Source organism: Lissotriton vulgaris, chromosome 8 (assembly GCF_964263255.1).
Source record: "Lissotriton vulgaris chromosome 8, aLisVul1.2, whole genome shotgun sequence".
NCBI classification, from domain to species: Eukaryota; Metazoa; Chordata; class Amphibia; order Caudata; family Salamandridae; genus Lissotriton; species Lissotriton vulgaris.
Window position 1 is genome coordinate 1,528,854,611 of NC_141696.1, and position 22,329 is coordinate 1,528,876,939.

Here is a 22,329-nt window from a genome sequence, read left to right on the forward strand (position 1 = left end):
AAAATGTTGATAGAGAAAAAAGTACTACAGCTGATTCCAAGACCTATTTTGTTAGAAGCAAGGAACCTCTCAACTGTGCCGAAACCCGGGATTGAACCAGGGACCTTTAGATCTTCAGTCTAACACTCTCCCAACTGAGCTATTGCAGCCTGCTTATAGCTGTGGTCTTCATACTTTAATTTAAACCATTTAACAAAATAGATGCAGGACCTGGATTCTTAACCTCATATGGTAGAGATATGTTTTAAGGAGTCCTGTATCATTCCGCAATTAACTGGTGCAATGGGCAAATAGCATTTTTGGGATCCAGGTTAGGTAGTTGTTTTTTTAACTCTGAATGGACTAGCACTATATTACCCAGATATATTTGGCATGAGTAGGTAAGCAATGTCATCTGACTACTGACATCTGTGTTCAAGGGGAAGTGGAAGGTAATGCAGACAAGAGTTTACTTTACAAAAAAGCATGAAATGGGAAATATTCATTGTCAAACCTGAAGGTAAGAGAGGTGGAAGCAAGTTTAGAAGGAGGACATAAAGCAAAGTCTATGTTAAATTGATTGTGTTGTAGATCAGTTGGAAAAAATTTGATGAATAGAGAAAAAGTACTACAGCTGATTCCAAGACCTATTTTGTTAGAAGCAAGGAACCTCTCAACTGTGCCGAAACCCAGGATTGAACCAGGGACCTTTAGATCTTCAGTCTAACGCTCTCCCAACTGAGCTATTTCGGCCTTCTGATAGCTGGGGTCTTCATACTTTAATTTAAACCATTTAACAAAATAGATGCAGGACCTGGATTTTTAACCTCATATGGTAGATATATGTTTTAAGGAGTCCTGTATCATTCCGCAATTAACTGGTGCAATGGGTAAATAGCATTTTTGGGATCCAGGTTAGGTAGTTGTTTTTTTAACTCTGAATGGACTAGCACTATATTACCTAGATATATTTGGCATGAGTAGGTAAGCAATGTCATCTGACTACTGACATCTGTGTTCAAGGGGAAGTGGAATGTGATGCAGACAAGAGTTTACTTTACAAAAAAGGACGAAATGGGAAACATTCATTGTCAAACCTGAAGGCAAGATAGGTGGAAGAAAGTTTAAAAGGAGGACAGAAAGCAAAGTCTATGTTGAATTGATCATTTTGTAGATCAGTTGATAAAAATGTTAATAGAGAAGAAAGTACTACAGCTGATTCCAAGACCTATTTTTTTAAAAGCAAGGAACCTCTCAACTGTGCCGAAACCCAGGATTGACCCAGGGACCTTTAGATCTTCAGTCTAACACTCTCCCAACTGAGATATTGCGGCCTGCTTACAGCTGTGGTCTTCATACTTTAATTTAAACCATTTAACAAAATAGATGCAGGACCTGGACTTTTAACCTCATATGGTAGAGATATGTTTTAAGGAGTCCTGTATCATTCCGCAATTAACTGGTGCAATGGGCAAATAGCATTTTTGGGATCCAGGTTAGGTAGTTGTTTTTTTAACTCTGAATGGACTAGCACTATATTACCCAGATATATTTGGCATGAGTAGGTAAGCAATGTCATCTGACTACTGACATCTGTGTTCAAGGGGAAGTGGAAGGTAATGCAGACAAGAGTTTACTTTACAAAAAAGCATGAAATGGGAAATATTCATTGTCAAACCTGAAGGTAAGAGAGGTGGAAGCAAGTTTAGAAGGAGGACATAAAGCAAAGTCTATGTTAAATTGATTGTGTTGTAGATCAGTTGGAAAAAATTTGATGAATAGAGAAAAAGTACTACAGCTGATTCCAAGACCTATTTTGTTAGAAGCAAGGAACCTCTCAACTGTGCCGAAACCCAGGACTAAACCAGGGACCTTTAGATCTTCAGTCTAACGCTCTCCCAACTGAGCTATTTCAGCCTGCTTAAAGCTGTGGTCTTCATACTTTAATTTAAACCATTTAACAAAATAGATGCAGGACCTGGATTTTTAACCTCATATGGTAGATATATGTTTTAAGGAGTCCTGTATCATTCCGCAATTAACTGGTGCAATGGGTAAATAGCATTTTTGGGATCCAGGTTAGGTAGTTGTTTTTTTAACTCTGAATGGACTAGCACTATATTACCCAGATATATTTGGCATGAGTAGGTAAGCAATGTCAGCTGACTACTGACATCTGTGTTCAAGGGGAAGTGGAAGGTAATGCAGACAAGAGTTTACTTTACAAAAAAGCATGAAATGGGAAATATTCATTGTCAAACCTGAAGGTAAGAGAGGTGGAAGCAAGTTTAGAAGGAGGACATAAAGCAAAGTCTATGTTAAATTGATTGTGTTGTAGATCAGTTGGAAAAAATTTGATGAATAGAGAAAAAGTACTACAGCTGATTCCAAGACCTATTTTGTTAGAAGCAAGGAACTTCTCGACTGTATCAAAACCCGGGATTGAACCAGGGACCTTTAGATCTTCAGTCTAACGCTCTCCCAACTGAGCTATTGCAGCCTGCTTATAGCTGTGGTCTTCATACTTTAATTTAAACCATTTAACAAAATAGATGCAGGACCTGGATTTTTAACCTCATATGGTAGAGATATGTTTTAAGGAGTCCTGTATCATTCCGCAATTAACTGGTGCAATGGGCAAATAGCATTTTTGGGATCCAGGTTAGGTAGTTGTTTTTTTAACTCTGAATGGACTAGCACTATATTACCTAGATATATTTGGCATGAGTAGGTAAGCAATGTCATCTGACTACTGACATCTGTGTTCAAGGGGAAGTGGAATGTGATGCAGACAAGAGTTTACTTTACAAAAAAGGACGAAATGGGAAACATTCATTGTCAAACCTGAAGGCAAGATAGGTGGAAGAAAGTTTAAAAGGAGGACAGAAAGCAAAGTCTATGTTGAATTGATCATTTTGTAGATCAGTTGATAAAAATGTTGATAGAGAAAAAAGTACTACAGCTGATTCCAAGACCTATTTTGTTAGAAGCAAGGAACCTCTCAACTGTGCCAAAACCCAGGATTGAACCAGGGACCTTTAGATCTTCAGTCTAACGCTCTCCCAACTGAGCTATTTCGGCCTGCTTATAGCTGTGGTCTTCATACTTTAATTTAAACCATTTAACAAAATAGATGCAGGACCTGGATTTTTAACCTCATATGGTAGAGATATGTTTTAAGGAGTCCTGTATCATTCCGCAATTAATGGTACAATGGGTAAATAGCATTTTTGGGATCCAGGTTAGGTAGTTGTTTTTTTAACTCTGAATGGACTAGCACTATATTACCCAGATATATTTGGCATGAGTAGGTAAGCAATGTCAGCTGACTACTGACATCTGTGTTCAAGGGGAAGTGGAAGGTAATGCAGACAAGAGTTTACTTTACAAAAAAGCATGAAATGGGAAATATTCATTGTCAAACCTGAAGGTAAGAGAGGTGGAAGCAAGTTTAGAAGGAGGACATAAGGCAAAGTCTATGTTAAATTGATTGTGTTGTAGATCAGTTGGAAAAAATTTGATGAATAGAGAAAAAGTACTACAGCTGATTCCAAGACCTATTTTGTTAGAAGCAAGGAACCTCTCAAATGTGCCGAAACCCGGGATTGAAACAGGGACCTTTAGATCTTCAGTCTAACACTCTCCCAACTGAGCTATTTCGGCCTTCTGATAGCTGGGGTCTTCATACTTTAATTTGAACCATTTAACAAAATAGATGCAGGACCTGGATTTTTAACCTCATATGGTAGAGATATGTTTTAAGGAGTCCTGTATCATTCCCCAGTTAACTGGTGCAATGGGTAAATAGCATTTTTGGGATCCAGGTTAGGTAGTTGTTTTTTTTACTCTGAATGGACTAGCACTATATTACCTAGATATATTTGGCATGAGTAGGTAAGCAATGTCATCTGACTACTGACATCTGTGTTCAAGGGGAAGTGGAATGTGATGCAGACAAGAGTTTACTTTACAAAAAAGGACGAAATGGGAAACATTCATTGTCAAACCTGAAGGCAAGATAGGTGGAAGAAAGTTTAAAAGGAGGACAGAAAGCAAAGTCTATGTTGAATTGATCATTTTGTAGATCAGTTGATAAAAATGTTGATAGAGAAAAAAGTACTACAGCTGATTCCAAGACCTATTTTGTTAGAAGCAAGGAACCTCTCAACTGTGCCGAAACCCGGGATTGAACCAGGGACCTTTAGATCTTCAGTCTAACGCTCTCCCAACTGAGCTATTGCGGCCTGCTTATAGCTGTGGTCTTCATACTTTAATTTAAACCATTTAACGAAATAGATGCAGGACCTGGATTTTTAACCTCATATGGTAGAGATATGTTTTAAGGAGTCCTGTATCATTCCGCAATTAACTGGTGCAATGGGCAAATAGCATTTTTGGGATCCAGGTTAGGTAGTTGTTTTTTTAACTCTGAATGGACTAGCACTATATTACCCAGATATATTTGGCATGAGTAGGTAAGCAATGTCATCTGACTACTGACATCTGTGTTCAAGGGGAAGTGGAAGGTAATGCAGACAAGAGTTTACTTTACAAAAAAGCATGAAATGGGAAATATTCATTGTCAAACCTGAAGGTAAGAGAGGTGGAAGCAAGTTTAGAAGGAGGACATAAAGCAAAGTCTATGTTAAATTGATTGTGTTGTAGATCAGTTGGAAAAAATTTGATGAATAGAGAAAAAGTACTACAGCTGATTCCAAGACCTATTTTGTTAGAAGCAAGGAACCTCTCAACTGTGCCGAAACCCGGGATTGAACCAGGGACCTTTAGATCTTCAGTCTGACGCTCTCCCAACTGAGCTATTTCGGCCTTCTGATAGCTGGGGTCTTCATACTTTAATTTGAACCATTTAACAAAATAGATGCAGGACCTGGATTTTTAACCTCATATGGTAGAGATATGTTTTAAGGAGTCCTGTATCATTCCCCAGTTAACTGGTGCAATGGGTAAATAGCATTTTTGGGATCCAGGTTAGGTAGTTGTTTTTTTAACTCTGAATGGACTAGCACTATATTACCCAGATATATTTGGCATGAGTAGGTAAGCAATGTCATCTGACTACTGACATCTGTGTTCAAGGGGAAGTGGAAGGTAATGCAGACAAGAGTTTACTTTACAAAAAAGCATGAAATGGGAAATATTCATTGTCAAACCTGAAGGTAAGAAAGGTGGAAGCAAGTTTAGAAGGAGGACATAAAGCAAAGTCTATGTTAAATTGATTGTGTTGTAGATCAGTTGGAAAAAATTTGATGAATAGAGAAAAAGTACTACAAGACCTATTTTGTTAGAAGCAAGGAACCTCTCAACTGTGCCGAAACCCGGGATTGAACCAGGGACCTTTATATCTTCAGTCTAACGCTCTCCCAACTGAGCTATTTCGGCCTTCTGATAGCTGGTGTCTTCATACTTTAATTTGAACCATTTAACAAAATAGATGCAGGACCTGGATTTTTAACCTCATATGGTAGAGATATGTTTTAAGGAGTCCTGTATCATTCCCCAGTTAACTGGTGCAATGGGTAAATAGCATTTTTGGGATCCAGGTTAGGTAGTTGTTTTTTTAACTCTGAATGGACTAGCACTATATTACCTAGATATATTTGGCATGAGTAGGTAAGCAATGTCATCTGACTACTGACATCTGTGTTCAAGGGGAAGTGGAATGTGATGCAGACAAGAGTTTACTTTACAAAAAAGGACGAAATGGGAAACATTCATTGTCAAACCTGAAGGCAAGATAGGTGGAAGAAAGTTTAAAAGGAGGACAGAAAGCAAAGTCTATGTTGAATTGATCATTTTGTAGATCAGTTGATAAAAATGTTGATAGAGAAAAAAGTACTACAGCTGATTCCAAGACCTATTTTGTTAGAAGCAAGGAACCTCTCAACTGTGCCGAAACCCGGGATTGAACCAGGGACCTTTAGATCTTCAATCTAACGCTCTCCCAACTGAGCTATTGCGGCCTGCTTATAGCTGTGGTCTTCATACTTTAATTTAAACCATTTAACAAAATAGATGCAGGACCTGGATTTTTAACCTCATATGGTAGAGATATGTTTTAAGGAGTCCTGTATCATTCCGCAATTAACTGGTGCAATGGGCAAATAGCATTTTTGGGATCCAGGTTAGGTAGTTGTTTTTTTAACTCTGAATGGACTAGCACTATATTACCCAGATATATTTGGCATGAGTAGGTAAGCAATGTCATCTGACTACTGACATCTGTGTTCAAGGGGAAGTGGAAGGTAATGCAGACAAGAGTTTACTTTACAAAAAAGCATGAAATGGGAAATATTCATTGTCAAACCTGAAGGTAATAGAGGTGGAAGCAAGTTTAGAAGGAGGACATAAAGCAAAGTCTATGTTAAATTGATTGTGTTGTAGATCAGTTGGAAAAAATTTGATGAATAGAGAAAAAGTACTACAGCTGATTCCAAGACCTATTTTGTTAGAAGCAAGGAACCTCTCAACTGTGCCGAAACCCGGGATTGAATCAGGGACCTTTATATCTTCAGTCTAACGCTCTCCCAACTGAGCTATTTCGGCCTTCTGATAGCTGGTGTCTTCATACTTTAATTTGAACCATTTAACAAAATAGATGCAGGACCTGGATTTTTAACCTCATATGGTAGAGATATGTTTTAAGGAGTCCTGTATCATTCCCCAGTTAACTGGTGCAATGGGTAAATAGCATTTTTGGGATCCAGGTTAGGTAGTTGTTTTTTTAACTCTGAATGGACTAGCACTATATTACCCAGATATATTTGGCATGAGTAGGTAAGCAATGTCAGCTGACTACTGACATCTGTGTTCAAGGGGAAGTGGAAGGTAATGCAGACAAGAGTTTACTTTACAAAAAAGCATGAAATGGGAAATATTCATTGTCAAACCTGAAGGTAAGAGAGGTGGAAGCAAGTTTAGAAGGAGGACATAAGGCAAAGTCTATGTTAAATTGATTGTGTTGTAGATCAGTTGGAAAAAATTTGATGAATAGAGAAAAAGTACTACAGCTGATTCCAAGACCTATTTTGTTAGAAGCAAGGAACCTCTCAAATGTGCCGAAACCCGGGATTGAACCAGGGACCTTTAGATCTTCAGTCTAACGCTCTCCCAACTGAGCTATTTCGGCCTTCTGATAGCTGGGGTCTTCATACTTTAATTTGAACCATTTAACAAAATAGATGCAGGACCTGGATTTTTAACCTCATATGGTAGAGATATGTTTTAAGGAGTCCTGTATCATTCCCCAGTTAACTGGTGCAATGGGTAAATAGCATTTTTGGGATCCAGGTTAGGTAGTTGTTTTTTTTACTCTGAATGGACTAGCACTATATTACCTAGATATATTTGGCATGAGTAGGTAAGCAATGTCATCTGACTACTGACATCTGTGTTCAAGGGGAAGTGGAATGTGATGCAGACAAGAGTTTACTTTACAAAAAAGGACGAAATGGGAAACATTCATTGTCAAACCTGAAGGCAAGATAGGTGGAAGAAAGTTTAAAAGGAGGACAGAAAGCAAAGTCTATGTTGAATTGATCATTTTGTAGATCAGTTGATAAAAATGTTGATAGAGAAAAAAGTACTACAGCTGATTCCAAGACCTATTTTGTTAGAAGCAAGGAACCTCTCAACTGTGCCGAAACCCGGGATTGAACCAGGGACCTTTAGATCTTCAGTCTAACGCTCTCCCAACTGAGCTATTGCGGCCTGCTTATAGCTGTGGTCTTCATACTTTAATTTAAACCATTTAACGAAATAGATGCAGGACCTGGATTTTTAACCTCATATGGTAGAGATATGTTTTAAGGAGTCCTGTATCATTCCGCAATTAACTGGTGCAATGGGCAAATAGCATTTTTGGGATCCAGGTTAGGTAGTTGTTTTTTTAACTCTGAATGGACTAGCACTATATTACCCAGATATATTTGGCATGAGTAGGTAAGCAATGTCATCTGACTACTGACATCTGTGTTCAAGGGGAAGTGGAAGGTAATGCAGACAAGAGTTTACTTTACAAAAAAGCATGAAATGGGAAATATTCATTGTCAAACCTGAAGGTAAGAGAGGTGGAAGCAAGTTTAGAAGGAGGACATAAAGCAAAGTCTATGTTAAATTGATTGTGTTGTAGATCAGTTGGAAAAAATTTGATGAATAGAGAAAAAGTACTACAGCTGATTCCAAGACCTATTTTGTTAGAAGCAAGGAACCTCTCAACTGTGCCGAAACCCGGGATTGAACCAGGGACCTTTAGATCTTCAGTCTGACGCTCTCCCAACTGAGCTATTTCGGCCTTCTGATAGCTGGGGTCTTCATACTTTAATTTGAACCATTTAACAAAATAGATGCAGGACCTGGATTTTTAACCTCATATGGTAGAGATATGTTTTAAGGAGTCCTGTATCATTCCCCAGTTAACTGGTGCAATGGGTAAATAGCATTTTTGGGATCCAGGTTAGGTAGTTGTTTTTTTAACTCTGAATGGACTAGCACTATATTACCCAGATATATTTGGCATGAGTAGGTAAGCAATGTCATCTGACTACTGACATCTGTGTTCAAGGGGAAGTGGAAGGTAATGCAGACAAGAGTTTACTTTACAAAAAAGCATGAAATGGGAAATATTCATTGTCAAACCTGAAGGTAAGAGAGGTGGAAGCAAGTTTAGAAGGAGGACATAAAGCAAAGTCTATGTTAAATTGATTGTGTTGTAGATCAGTTGGAAAAAATTTGATGAATAGAGAAAAAGTACTACAGCTGATTCCAAGACCTATTTTGTTAGAAGCAAGGAACCTCTCGACTGTGCCAAAACCCGGGATTGAACCAGGGACCTTTAGATCTTCAGTCTAACGCTCTCCCAACTGAGCTATTGCAGCCTGCTTATAGCTGTGGTCTTCATACTTTAATTTAAACCATTTAACAAAATAGATGCAGGACCTGGATTTTTAACCTCATATGGTAGAGATATGTTTTAAGGAGTCCTGTATCATTCCGCAATTAACTGGTGCAATGGGCAAATAGGATTTTTGGGATCCAGGTTAGGTAGTTGTTTTTTTAACTCTGAATGGACTAGCACTATATTACCTAGATATATTTGGCATGAGTAGGTAAGCAATGTCATCTGACTACTGACATCTGTGTTCAAGGGGAAGTGGAATGTGATGCAGACAAGAGTTTACTTTACAAAAAAGGACGAAATGGGAAACATTCATTGTCAAACCTGAAGGCAAGATAGGTGGAAGAAAGTTTAAAAGGAGGACAGAAAGCAAAGTCTATGTTGAATTGATCATTTTGTAGATCAGTTGATAAAAATGTTGATAGAGAAAAAAGTACTACAGCTGATTCCAAGACCTATTTTGTTAGAAGCAAGGAACCTATCAACTGTGCCGAAACCTGGGATTGAACCAGGGACCTTTAGATCTTCAGTCTAACGCTCTCCCAACTGAGCTATTGCAGCCTGCTTATAGCTGTGGTCTTCATACTTTAATTTAAACCATTTAACAAAATAGATGCAGGACCTGGATTCTTAACCTCATATGGTAGAGATATGTTTTAAGGAGTCCTGTATCATTCCGCAATTAACTGGTGCAATGGGCAAATAGCATTCTTGGGATCCAGGTTAGGTAGTTGTTTTTTTAACTCTGAATGGACTAGCACTATATTACCCAGATATATTTGGCATGAGTAGGTAAGCAATGTCATCTGACTACTGACATCTGTGTTCAAGGGGAAGTGGAAGGTAATGCAGACAAGAGTTTACTTTACAAAAAAGGACGAAATGGGAAACATTCATTGTCAAACCTGAAGGCAAGATAGGTGGAAGAAAGTTTAAAAGGAGGACAGAAAGCAAAGTCTATGTTGAATTGATCATTTTGTAGATCAGTTGATAAAAATGTTGATAGAGAAAAAAGTACTACAGCTGATTCCAAGACCTATTTTGTTAGAAGCAAGGAACCTCTCAACTGTGCCGAAACCCGGGATTGAACCAGGGACCTTTAGATCTTCAGTCTAACGCTCTCCCAACTGAGCTATTGCAGCCTGCTTATAGCTGTGGTCTTCATACTTTAATTTAAACCATTTAACAAAATAGATGCAGGACCTGGATTCTTAACCTCATATGGTAGAGATATGTTTTAAGGAGTCCTGTATCATTCCGCAATTAACTGGTGCAATGGGCAAATAGCATTCTTGGGATCCAGGTTAGGTAGTTGTTTTTTTAACTCTGAATGGACTAGCACTATATTACCCAGATATATTTGGCATGAGTAGGTAAGCAATGTCATCTGACTACTGACATCTGTGTTCAAGGGGAAGTGGAAGGTAATGCAGACAAGAGTTTACTTTACAAAAAAGCATGAAATGGGAAATATTCATTGTCAAACCTGAAGGTAAGAGAGGTGGAAGCAAGTTTAGAAGGAGGACATAAAGCAAAGTCTATGTTAAATTGATTGTGTTGTAGATCAGTTGGAAAAAATTTGATGAATAGAGAAAAAGTACTACAGCTGATTCCAAGACCTATTTTGTTAGAAGCAAGGAACCTCTCAACTGTGCCGAAACCCAGGATTGAACCAGGGACCTTTAGATCTTCAGTCTAACGCTCTCCCAACTGAGCTATTTCAGCCTGCTTAAAGCTGTGGTCTTCATACTTTAATTTAAACCATTTAACAAAATAGATGCAGGACCTGGATTTTTAACCTCATATGGTAGATATATGTTTTAAGGAGTCCTGTATCATTCCGCAATTAACTGGTGCAATGGGTAAATAGCATTTTTGGGATCCAGGTTAGGTAGTTGTTTTTTTAACTCTGAATGGACTAGCACTATATTACCCAGATATATTTGGCATGAGTAGGTAAGCAATGTCAGCTGACTACTGACATCTGTGTTCAAGGGGAAGTGGAAGGTAATGCAGACAAGAGTTTACTTTACAAAAAAGCATGAAATGGGAAATATTCATTGTCAAACCTGAAGGTAAGAGAGGTGGAAGCAAGTTTAGAAGGAGGACATAAAGCAAAGTCTATGTTAAATTGATTGTGTTGTAGATCAGTTGGAAAAAATTTGATGAATAGAGAAAAAGTACTACAGCTGATTCCAAGACCTATTTTGTTAGAAGCAAGGAACTTCTCGACTGTATCAAAACCCGGGATTGAACCAGGGACCTTTAGATCTTCAGTCTAACGCTCTCCCAACTGAGCTATTGCAGCCTGCTTATAGCTGTGGTCTTCATACTTTAATTTAAACCATTTAACAAAATAGATGCAGGACCTGGATTTTTAACCTCATATGGTAGAGATATGTTTTAAGGAGTCCTGTATCATTCCGCAATTAACTGGTGCAATGGGCAAATAGCATTTTTGGGATCCAGGTTAGGTAGATGTTTTTTTAACTCTGAATGGACTAGCACTATATTACCTAGATATATTTGGCATGAGTAGGTAAGCAATGTCATCTGACTACTGACATCTGTGTTCAAGGGGAAGTGGAATGTGATGCAGACAAGAGTTTACTTTACAAAAAAGGACGAAATGGGAAACATTCATTGTCAAACCTGAAGGCAAGATAGGTGGAAGAAAGTTTAAAAGGAGGACAGAAAGCAAAGTCTATGTTGAATTGATCATTTTGTAGATCAGTTGATAAAAATGTTGATAGAGAAAAAAGTACTACAGCTGATTCCAAGACCTATTTTGTTAGAAGCAAGGAACCTCTCAACTGTGCCAAAACCCGGGATTGAACCAGGGACCTTTAGATCTTCAGTCTAACGCTCTCCCAACTGAGCTATTTCGGCCTGCTTATAGCTGTGGTCTTCATACTTTAATTTAAACCATTTAACAAAATAGATGCAGGACCTGGATTTTTAACCTCATATGGTAGAGATATGTTTTAAGGAGTCCTGTATCATTCCGCAATTAATGGTACAATGGGTAAATAGCATTTTTGGGATCCAGGTTAGGTAGTTGTTTTTTTAACTCTGAATGGACTAGCACTATATTACCCAGATATATTTGGCATGAGTAGGTAAGCAATGTCAGCTGACTACTGACATCTGTGTTCAAGGGGAAGTGGAAGGTAATGCAGACAAGAGTTTACTTTACAAAAAAGCATGAAATGGGAAATATTCATTGTCAAACCTGAAGGTAAGAGAGGTGGAAGCAAGTTTAGAAGGAGGACATAAGGCAAAGTCTATGTTAAATTGATTGTGTTGTAGATCAGTTGGAAAAAATTTGATGAATAGAGAAAAAGTACTACAGCTGATTCCAAGACCTATTTTGTTAGAAGCAAGGAACCTCTCAAATGTGCCGAAACCCAGGATTGAACCAGGGACCTTTAGATCTTCAGTCTAACGCTCTCCCAACTGAGCTATTTCGGCCTTCTGATAGCTGGGGTCTTCATACTTTAATTTAAACCATTTAACAAAATAGATGCAGGACCTGGATTTTTAACCTCATATGGTAGATATATGTTTTAAGGAGTCCTGTATCATTCCCCAGTTAACTGGTGCAATGGGTAAATAGCATTTTTGGGATCCAGGTTAGGTAGTTGTTTTTTTTACTCTGAATGGACTAGCGCTATATTACCTAGATATATTTGGCATGAGTAGGTAAGCAATGTCATCTGACTACTGACATCTGTGTTCAAGGGGAAGTGGAATGTGATGCAGACAAGAGTTTACTTTACAAAAAAGGACGAAATGGGAAACATTCATTGTCAAACCTGAAGGCAAGATAGGTGGAAGAAAGTTTAAAAGGAGGACAGAAAGCAAAGTCTATGTTGAATTGATCATTTTGTAGATCAGTTGATAAAAATGTTGATAGAGAAAAAAGTACTACAGCTGATTCCAAGACCTATTTTGTTAGAAGCAAGGAACCTCTCAACTGTGCCGAAACCCGGGATTGAACCAGGGACCTTTAGATCTTCAGTCTAACGCTCTCCCAACTGAGCTATTGCGGCCTGCTTATAGCTGTGGTCTTCATACTTTAATTTAAACCATTTAACGAAATAGATGCAGGACCTGGATTTTTAACCTCATATGGTAGAGATATGTTTTAAGGAGTCCTGTATCATTCCGCAATTAACTGGTGCAATGGGCAAATAGCATTTTTGGGATCCAGGTTAGGTAGTTGTTTTTTTAACTCTGAATGGACTAGCACTATATTACCCAGATATATTTGGCATGAGTAGGTAAGCAATGTCATCTGACTACTGACATCTGTGTTCAAGGGGAAGTGGAAGGTAATGCAGACAAGAGTTTACTTTACAAAAAAGCATGAAATGGGAAATATTCATTGTCAAACCTGAAGGTAAGAGAGGTGGAAGCAAGTTTAGAAGGAGGACATAAAGCAAAGTCTATGTTAAATTGATTGTGTTGTAGATCAGTTGGAAAAAATTTGATGAATAGAGAAAAAGTACTACAGCTGATTCCAAGACCTATTTTGTTAGAAGCAAGGAACCTCTCAACTGTGCCGAAACCCAGGATTGAACCAGGGACCTTTAGATCTTCAGTCTAACGCTCTCCCAACTGAGCTATTTCGGCCTTCTGATAGCTGGGGTCTTCATACTTTAATTTAAACCATTTAACAAAATAGATGCAGGACCTGGATTTTTAACCTCATATGGTAGATATATGTTTTAAGGAGTCCTGTATCATTCCGCAATTAACTGGTGCAATGGGTAAATAGCATTTTTGGGATCCAGGTTAGGTAGTTGTTTTTTTAACTCTGAATGGACTAGCACTATATTACCTAGATATATTTGGCATGAGTAGGTAAGCAATGTCATCTGACTACTGACATCTGTGTTCAAGGGGAAGTGGAATGTGATGCAGACAAGAGTTTACTTTACAAAAAAGGACGAAATGGGAAACATTCATTGTCAAACCTGAAGGCAAGATAGGTGGAAGAAAGTTTAAAAGGAGGACAGAAAGCAAAGTCTATGTTGAATTGATCATTTTGTAGATCAGTTGATAAAAATGTTAATAGAGAAGAAAGTACTACAGCTGATTCCAAGACCTATTTTTTTAAAAGCAAGGAACCTCTCAACTGTGCCGAAACCCAGGATTGACCCAGGGACCTTTAGATCTTCAGTCTAACACTCTCCCAACTGAGATATTGCGGCCTGCTTACAGCTGTGGTCTTCATACTTTAATTTAAACCATTTAACAAAATAGATGCAGGACCTGGACTTTTAACCTCATATGGTAGAGATATGTTTTAAGGAGTCCTGTATCATTCCGCAATTAACTGGTGCAATGGGCAAATAGCATTTTTGGGATCCAGGTTAGGTAGTTGTTTTTTTAACTCTGAATGGACTAGCACTATATTACCCAGATATATTTGGCATGAGTAGGTAAGCAATGTCATCTGACTACTGACATCTGTGTTCAAGGGGAAGTGGAAGGTAATGCAGACAAGAGTTTACTTTACAAAAAAGCATGAAATGGGAAATATTCATTGTCAAACCTGAAGGTAAGAGAGGTGGAAGCAAGTTTAGAAGGAGGACATAAAGCAAAGTCTATGTTAAATTGATTGTGTTGTAGATCAGTTGGAAAAAATTTGATGAATAGAGAAAAAGTACTACAGCTGATTCCAAGACCTATTTTGTTAGAAGCAAGGAACCTCTCAACTGTGCCGAAACCCAGGATTGAACCAGGGACCTTTAGATCTTCAGTCTAACGCTCTCCCAACTGAGCTATTTCAGCCTGCTTAAAGCTGTGGTCTTCAAACTTTAATTTAAACCATTTAACAAAATAGATGCAGGACCTGGATTTTTAACCTCATATGGTAGATATATGTTTTAAGGAGTCCTGTATCATTCCGCAATTAACTGGTGCAATGGGTAAATAGCATTTTTGGGATCCAGGTTAGGTAGTTGTTTTTTTAACTCTGAATGGACTAGCACTATATTACCCAGATATATTTGGCATGAGTAGGTAAGCAATGTCAGCTGACTACTGACATCTGTGTTCAAGGGGAAGTGGAAGGTAATGCAGACAAGAGTTTACTTTACAAAAAAGCATGAAATGGGAAATATTCATTGTCAAACCTGAAGGTAAGAGAGGTGGAAGCAAGTTTAGAAGGAGGACATAAAGCAAAGTCTATGTTAAATTGATTGTGTTGTAGATCAGTTGGAAAAAATTTGATGAATAGAGAAAAAGTACTACAGCTGATTCCAAGACCTATTTTGTTAGAAGCAAGGAACTTCTCGACTGTATCAAAACCCGGGATTGAACCAGGGACCTTTAGATCTTCAGTCTAACGCTCTCCCAACTGAGCTATTGCAGCCTGCTTATAGCTGTGGTCTTCATACTTTAATTTAAACCATTTAACAAAATAGATGCAGGACCTGGATTTTTAACCTCATATGGTAGAGATATGTTTTAAGGAGTCCTGTATCATTCCGCAATTAACTGGTGCAATGGGCAAATAGCATTTTTGGGATCCAGGTTAGGTAGTTGTTTTTTTAACTCTGAATGGACTAGCACTATATTACCTAGATATATTTGGCATGAGTAGGTAAGCAATGTCATCTGACTACTGACATCTGTGTTCAAGGGGAAGTGGAATGTGATGCAGACAAGAGTTTACTTTACAAAAAAGGACGAAATGGGAAACATTCATTGTCAAACCTGAAGGCAAGATAGGTGGAAGAAAGTTTAAAAGGAGGACAGAAAGCAAAGTCTATGTTGAATTGATCATTTTGTAGATCAGTTGATAAAAATGTTGATAGAGAAAAAAGTACTACAGCTGATTCCAAGACCTATTTTGTTAGAAGCAAGGAACCTCTCAACTGTGCCAAAACCCAGGATTGAACCAGGGACCTTTAGATCTTCAGTCTAACGCTCTCCCAACTGAGCTATTTCGGCCTGCTTATAGCTGTGGTCTTCATACTTTAATTTAAACCATTTAACAAAATAGATGCAGGACCTGGATTTTTAACCTCATATGGTAGAGATATGTTTTAAGGAGTCCTGTATCATTCCGCAATTAATGGTACAATGGGTAAATAGCATTTTTGGGATCCAGGTTAGGTAGTTGTTTTTTTAACTCTGAATGGACTAGCACTATATTACCCAGATATATTTGGCATGAGTAGGTAAGCAATGTCAGCTGACTACTGACATCTGTGTTCAAGGGGAAGTGGAAGGTAATGCAGACAAGAGTTTACTTTACAAAAAAGCATGAAATGGGAAATATTCATTGTCAAACCTGAAGGTAAGAGAGGTGGAAGCAAGTTTAGAAGGAGGACATAAGGCTAAGTCTATGTTAAATTGATTGTGTTGTAGATCAGTTGGAAAAAATTTGATGAATAGAGAAAAAGTACTACAGCTGATTCCAAGACCTATTTTGTTAGAAGCAAGGAACCTCTCAAATGTGCCGAAACCCGGGATTGAACCAGGGACCTTTAGATCTTCAGTCTAACGCTCTCCCAACTGAGCTATTTCGGCCTTCTGATAGCTGGGGTCTTCATACTTTAATTTGAACCATTTAACAAAATAGATGCAGGACCTGGATTTTTAACCTCATATGGTAGAGATATGTTTTAAGGAGTCCTGTATCATTCCCCAGTTAACTGGTGCAATGGGTAAATAGCATTTTTGGGATCCAGGTTAGGTAGTTGTTTTTTTTACTCTGAATGGACTAGCGCTATATTACCTAGATATATTTGGCATGAGTAGGTAAGCAATGTCATCTGACTACTGACATCTGTGTTCAAGGGGAAGTGGAATGTGATGCAGACAAGAGTTTACTTTACAAAAAAGGACGAAATGGGAAACATTCATTGTCAAACCTGAAGGCAAGATAGGTGGAAGAAAGTTTAAAAGGAGGACAGAAAGCAAAGTCTATGTTGAATTGATCATTTTGTAGATCAGTTGATAAAAATGTTGATAGAGAAAAAAGTACTACAGCTGATTCCAAGACCTATTTTGTTAGAAGCAAGGAACCTCTCAACTGTGCCGAAACCCGGGATTGAACCAGGGACCTTTAGATCTTCAGTCTAACGCTCTCCCAACTGAGCTATTGCGGCCTGCTTATAGCTGTGGTCTTCATACTTTAATTTAAACCATTTAACGAAATAGATGCAGGACCTGGATTTTTAACCTCATATGGTAGAGATATGTTTTAAGGAGTCCTGTATCATTCCGCAATTAACTGGTGCAATGGGCAAATAGCATTTTTGGGATCCAGGTTAGGTAGTTGTTTTTTTAACTCTGAATGGACTAGCACTATATTACCCAGATATATTTGGCATGAGTAGGTAAGCAATGTCATCTGACTACTGACATCTGTGTTCAAGGGGAAGTGGAAGGTAATGCAGACAAGAGTTTACTTTACAAAAAAGCATGAAATGGGAAATATTCATTGTCAAACCTGAAGGTAAGAGAGGTGGAAGCAAGTTTAGAAGGAGGACATAAAGCAAAGTCTATGTTAAATTGATTGTGTTGTAGATCAGTTGGAAAAAATTTGATGAATAGAGAAAAAGTACTACAGCTGATTCCAAGACCTATTTTGTTAGAAGCAAGGAACCTCTCAACTGTGCCGAAACCCAGGATTGAACCAGGGACCTTTAGATCTTCAGTCTAACGCTCTCCCAACTGAGCTATTTCGGCCTTCTGATAGCTGGGGTCTTCATACTTTAATTTAAACCATTTAACAAAATAGATGCAGGACCTGGATTTTTAACCTCATATGGTAGATATATGTTTTAAGGAGTCCTGTATCATTCCGCAATTAACTGGTGCAATGGGTAAATAGCATTTTTGGGATCCAGGTTAGGTAGTTGTTTTTTTAACTCTGAATGGACTAGCACTATATTACCTAGATATATTTGGCATGAGTAGGTAAGCAATGTCATCTGACTACTGACATCTGTGTTCAAGGGGAAGTGGAATGTGATGCAGACAAGAGTTTACTTTACAAAAAAGGACGAAATGGGAAACATTCATTGTCAAACCTGAAGGCAAGATAGGTGGAAGAAAGTTTAAAAGGAGGACAGAAAGCAAAGTCTATGTTGAATTGATCATTTTGTAGATCAGTTGATAAAAATGTTAATAGAGAAGAAAGTACTACAGCTGATTCCAAGACCTATTTTTTTAAAAGCAAGGAACCTCTCAACTGTGCCGAAACCCAGGATTGACCCAGGGACCTTTAGATCTTCAGTCTAACACTCTCCCAACTGAGATATTGCGGCCTGCTTACAGCTGTGGTCTTCATACTTTAATTTAAACCATTTAACAAAATAGATGCAGGACCTGGACTTTTAACCTCATATGGTAGAGATATGTTTTAAGGAGTCCTGTATCATTCCGCAATTAACTGGTGCAATGGGCAAATAGCATTTTTGGGATCCAGGTTAGGTAGTTGTTTTTTTAACTCTGAATGGACTAGCACTATATTACCCAGATATATTTGGCATGAGTAGGTAAGCAATGTCAGCTGACTACTGACATCTGTGTTCAAGGGGAAGTGGAAGGTAATGCAGACAAGAGTTTACTTTACAAAAAAGCATGAAATGGGAAATATTCATTGTCAAACCTGAAGGTAAGAGAGGTGGAAGCAAGTTTAGAAGGAGGACATAAGGCTAAGTCTATGTTAAATTGATTGTGTTGTAGATCAGTTGGAAAAAATTTGATGAATAGAGAAAAAGTACTACAGCTGATTCCAAGACCTATTTTGTTAGAAGCAAGGAACCTCTCAAATGTGCCGAAACCCGGGATTGAACCAGGGACCTTTAGATCTTCAGTCTAACGCTCTCCCAACTGAGCTATTTCGGCCTTCTGATAGCTGGGGTCTTCATACTTTAATTTGAACCATTTAACAAAATAGATGCAGGACCTGGATTTTTAACCTCATATGGTAGAGATATGTTTTAAGGAGTCCTGTATCATTCCCCAGTTAACTGGTGCAATGGGTAAATAGCATTTTTGGGATCCAGGTTAGGTAGTTGTTTTTTTTACTCTGAATGGACTAGCGCTATATTACCTAGATATATTTGGCATGAGTAGGTAAGCAATGTCATCTGACTACTGACATCTGTGTTCAAGGGGAAGTGGAATGTGATGCAGACAAGAGTTTACTTTACAAAAAAGGACGAAATGGGAAACATTCATTGTCAAACCTGAAGGCAAGATAGGTGGAAGAAAGTTTAAAAGGAGGACAGAAAGCAAAGTCTATGTTGAATTGATCATTTTGTAGATCAGTTGATAAAAATGTTGATAGAGAAAAAAGTACTACAGCTGATTCCAAGACCTATTTTGTTAGAAGCAAGGAACCTCTCAACTGTGCCGAAACCCGGGATTGAACCAGGGACCTTTAGATCTTCAGTCTAACGCTCTCCCAACTGAGCTATTGCGGCCTGCTTATAGCTGTGGTCTTCATACTTTAATTTAAACCATTTAACGAAATAGATGCAGGACCTGGATTTTTAACCTCATATGGTAGAGATATGTTTTAAGGAGTCCTGTATCATTCCGCAATTAACTGGTGCAATGGGCAAATAGCATTTTTGGGATCCAGGTTAGGTAGTTGTTTTTTTAACTCTGAATGGACTAGCACTATATTACCCAGATATATTTGGCATGAGTAGGTAAGCAATGTCATCTGACTACTGACATCTGTGTTCAAGGGGAAGTGGAAGGTAATGCAGACAAGAGTTTACTTTACAAAAAAGCATGAAATGGGAAATATTCATTGTCAAACCTGAAGGTAAGAGAGGTGGAAGCAAGTTTAGAAGGAGGACATAAAGCAAAGTCTATGTTAAATTGATTGTGTTGTAGATCAGTTGGAAAAAATTTGATGAATAGAGAAAAAGTACTACAGCTGATTCCAAGACCTATTTTGTTAGAAGCAAGGAACCTCTCAACTGTGCCGAAACCCAGGATTGAACCAGGGACCTTTAGATCTTCAGTCTAACGCTCTCCCAACTGAGCTATTTCGGCCTTCTGATAGCTGGGGTCTTCATACTTTAATTTAAACCATTTAACAAAATAGATGCAGGACCTGGATTTTTAACCTCATATGGTAGATATATGTTTTAAGGAGTCCTGTATCATTCCGCAATTAACTGGTGCAATGGGTAAATAGCATTTTTGGGATCCAGGTTAGGTAGTTGTTTTTTTAACTCTGAATGGACTAGCACTATATTACCTAGATATATTTGGCATGAGTAGGTAAGCAATGTCATCTGACTACTGACATCTGTGTTCAAGGGGAAGTGGAATGTGATGCAGACAAGAGTTTACTTTACAAAAAAGGACGAAATGGGAAACATTCATTGTCAAACCTGAAGGCAAGATAGGTGGAAGAAAGTTTAAAAGGAGGACAGAAAGCAAAGTCTATGTTGAATTGATCATTTTGTAGATCAGTTGATAAAAATGTTAATAGAGAAGAAAGTACTACAGCTGATTCCAAGACCTATTTTTTTAAAAGCAAGGAACCTCTCAACTGTGCCGAAACCCAGGATTGACCCAGGGACCTTTAGATCTTCAGTCTAACACTCTCCCAACTGAGATATTGCGGCCTGCTTACAGCTGTGGTCTTCATACTTTAATTTAAACCATTTAACAAAATAGATGCAGGACCTGGACTTTTAACCTCATATGGTAGAGATATGTTTTAAGGAGTCCTGTATCATTCCGCAATTAACTGGTGCAATGGGCAAATAGCATTTTTGGGATCCAGGTTAGGTAGTTGTTTTTTTAACTCTGAATGGACTAGCACTATATTACCCAGATATATTTGGCATGAGTAGGTAAGCAATGTCATCTGACTACTGACATCTGTGTTCAAGGGGAAGTGGAAGGTAATGCAGACAAGAGTTTACTTTACAAAAAAGCATGAAATGGGAAATATTCATTGTCAAACCTGAAGGTAAGAGAGGTGGAAGCAAGTTTAGAAGGAGGACATAAAGCAAAGTCTATGTTAAATTGATTGTGTTGTAGATCAGTTGGAAAAAATTTGATGAATAGAGAAAAAGTACTACAGCTGATTCCAAGACCTATTTTGTTAGAAGCAAGGAACCTCTCAACTGTGCCGAAACCCAGGATTGAACCAGGGACCTTTAGATCTTCAGTCTAACGCTCTCCCAACTGAGCTATTTCAGCCTGCTTAAAGCTGTGGTCTTCAAACTTTAATTTAAACCATTTAACAAAATAGATGCAGGACCTGGATTTTTAACCTCATATGGTAGATATATGTTTTAAGGAGTCCTGTATCATTCCGCAATTAACTGGTGCAATGGGTAAATAGCATTTTTGGGATCCAGGTTAGGTAGTTGTTTTTTTAACTCTGAATGGACTAGCACTATATTACCCAGATATATTTGGCATGAGTAGGTAAGCAATGTCAGCTGACTACTGACATCTGTGTTCAAGGGGAAGTGGAAGGTAATGCAGACAAGAGTTTACTTTACAAAAAAGCATGAAATGGGAAATATTCATTGTCAAACCTGAAGGTAAGAGAGGTGGAAGCAAGTTTAGAAGGAGGACATAAAGCAAAGTCTATGTTAAATTGATTGTGTTGTAGATCAGTTGGAAAAAATTTGATGAATAGAGAAAAAGTACTACAGCTGATTCCAAGACCTATTTTGTTAGAAGCAAGGAACTTCTCGACTGTATCAAAACCCGGGATTGAACCAGGGACCTTTAGATCTTCAGTCTAACGCTCTCCCAACTGAGCTATTGCAGCCTGCTTATAGCTGTGGTCTTCATACTTTAATTTAAACCATTTAACAAAATAGATGCAGGACCTGGATTTTTAACCTCATATGGTAGAGATATGTTTTAAGGAGTCCTGTATCATTCCGCAATTAACTGGTGCAATGGGCAAATAGCATTTTTGGGATCCAGGTTAGGTAGTTGTTTTTTTAACTCTGAATGGACTAGCACTATATTACCTAGATATATTTGGCATGAGTAGGTAAGCAATGTCATCTGACTACTGACATCTGTGTTCAAGGGGAAGTGGAATGTGATGCAGACAAGAGTTTACTTTACAAAAAAGGACGAAATGGGAAACATTCATTGTCAAACCTGAAGGCAAGATAGGTGGAAGAAAGTTTAAAAGGAGGACAGAAAGCAAAGTCTATGTTGAATTGATCATTTTGTAGATCAGTTGATAAAAATGTTGATAGAGAAAAAAGTACTACAGCTGATTCCAAGACCTATTTTGTTAGAAGCAAGGAACCTCTCAACTGTGCCAAAACCCAGGATTGAACCAGGGACCTTTAGATCTTCAGTCTAACGCTCTCCCAACTGAGCTATTTCGGCCTGCTTATAGCTGTGGTCTTCATACTTTAATTTAAACCATTTAACAAAATAGATGCAGGACCTGGATTTTT

At 38.1% G+C, this 22,329-nt stretch overlaps 4 non-coding genes across 4 annotated transcripts; all 4 read right to left on the minus strand.

Annotated features, from left to right (window-relative positions):
• Positions 1-7,053: 7,053 nt before the first annotated feature.
• TRNAF-GAA (transfer RNA phenylalanine (anticodon GAA)) lies at positions 7,054-7,126 on the minus strand. Its single transcript has one exon. It is a non-coding gene; the product is annotated as a tRNA-Phe (tRNA).
• Positions 7,127-11,709: 4,583 nt separating this feature from the next.
• TRNAF-GAA (transfer RNA phenylalanine (anticodon GAA)) lies at positions 11,710-11,782 on the minus strand. Its single transcript has one exon. It is a non-coding gene; the product is annotated as a tRNA-Phe (tRNA).
• Positions 11,783-16,365: 4,583 nt separating this feature from the next.
• TRNAF-GAA (transfer RNA phenylalanine (anticodon GAA)) lies at positions 16,366-16,438 on the minus strand. The gene has a single exon. It is a non-coding gene; the product is annotated as a tRNA-Phe (tRNA).
• A 2,255-nt stretch (positions 16,439-18,693) lies between these two features.
• Positions 18,694-18,766, minus strand: TRNAF-GAA (transfer RNA phenylalanine (anticodon GAA)). Its single transcript has one exon. It is a non-coding gene; the product is annotated as a tRNA-Phe (tRNA).
• Positions 18,767-22,329: the final 3,563 nt, after the last annotated feature.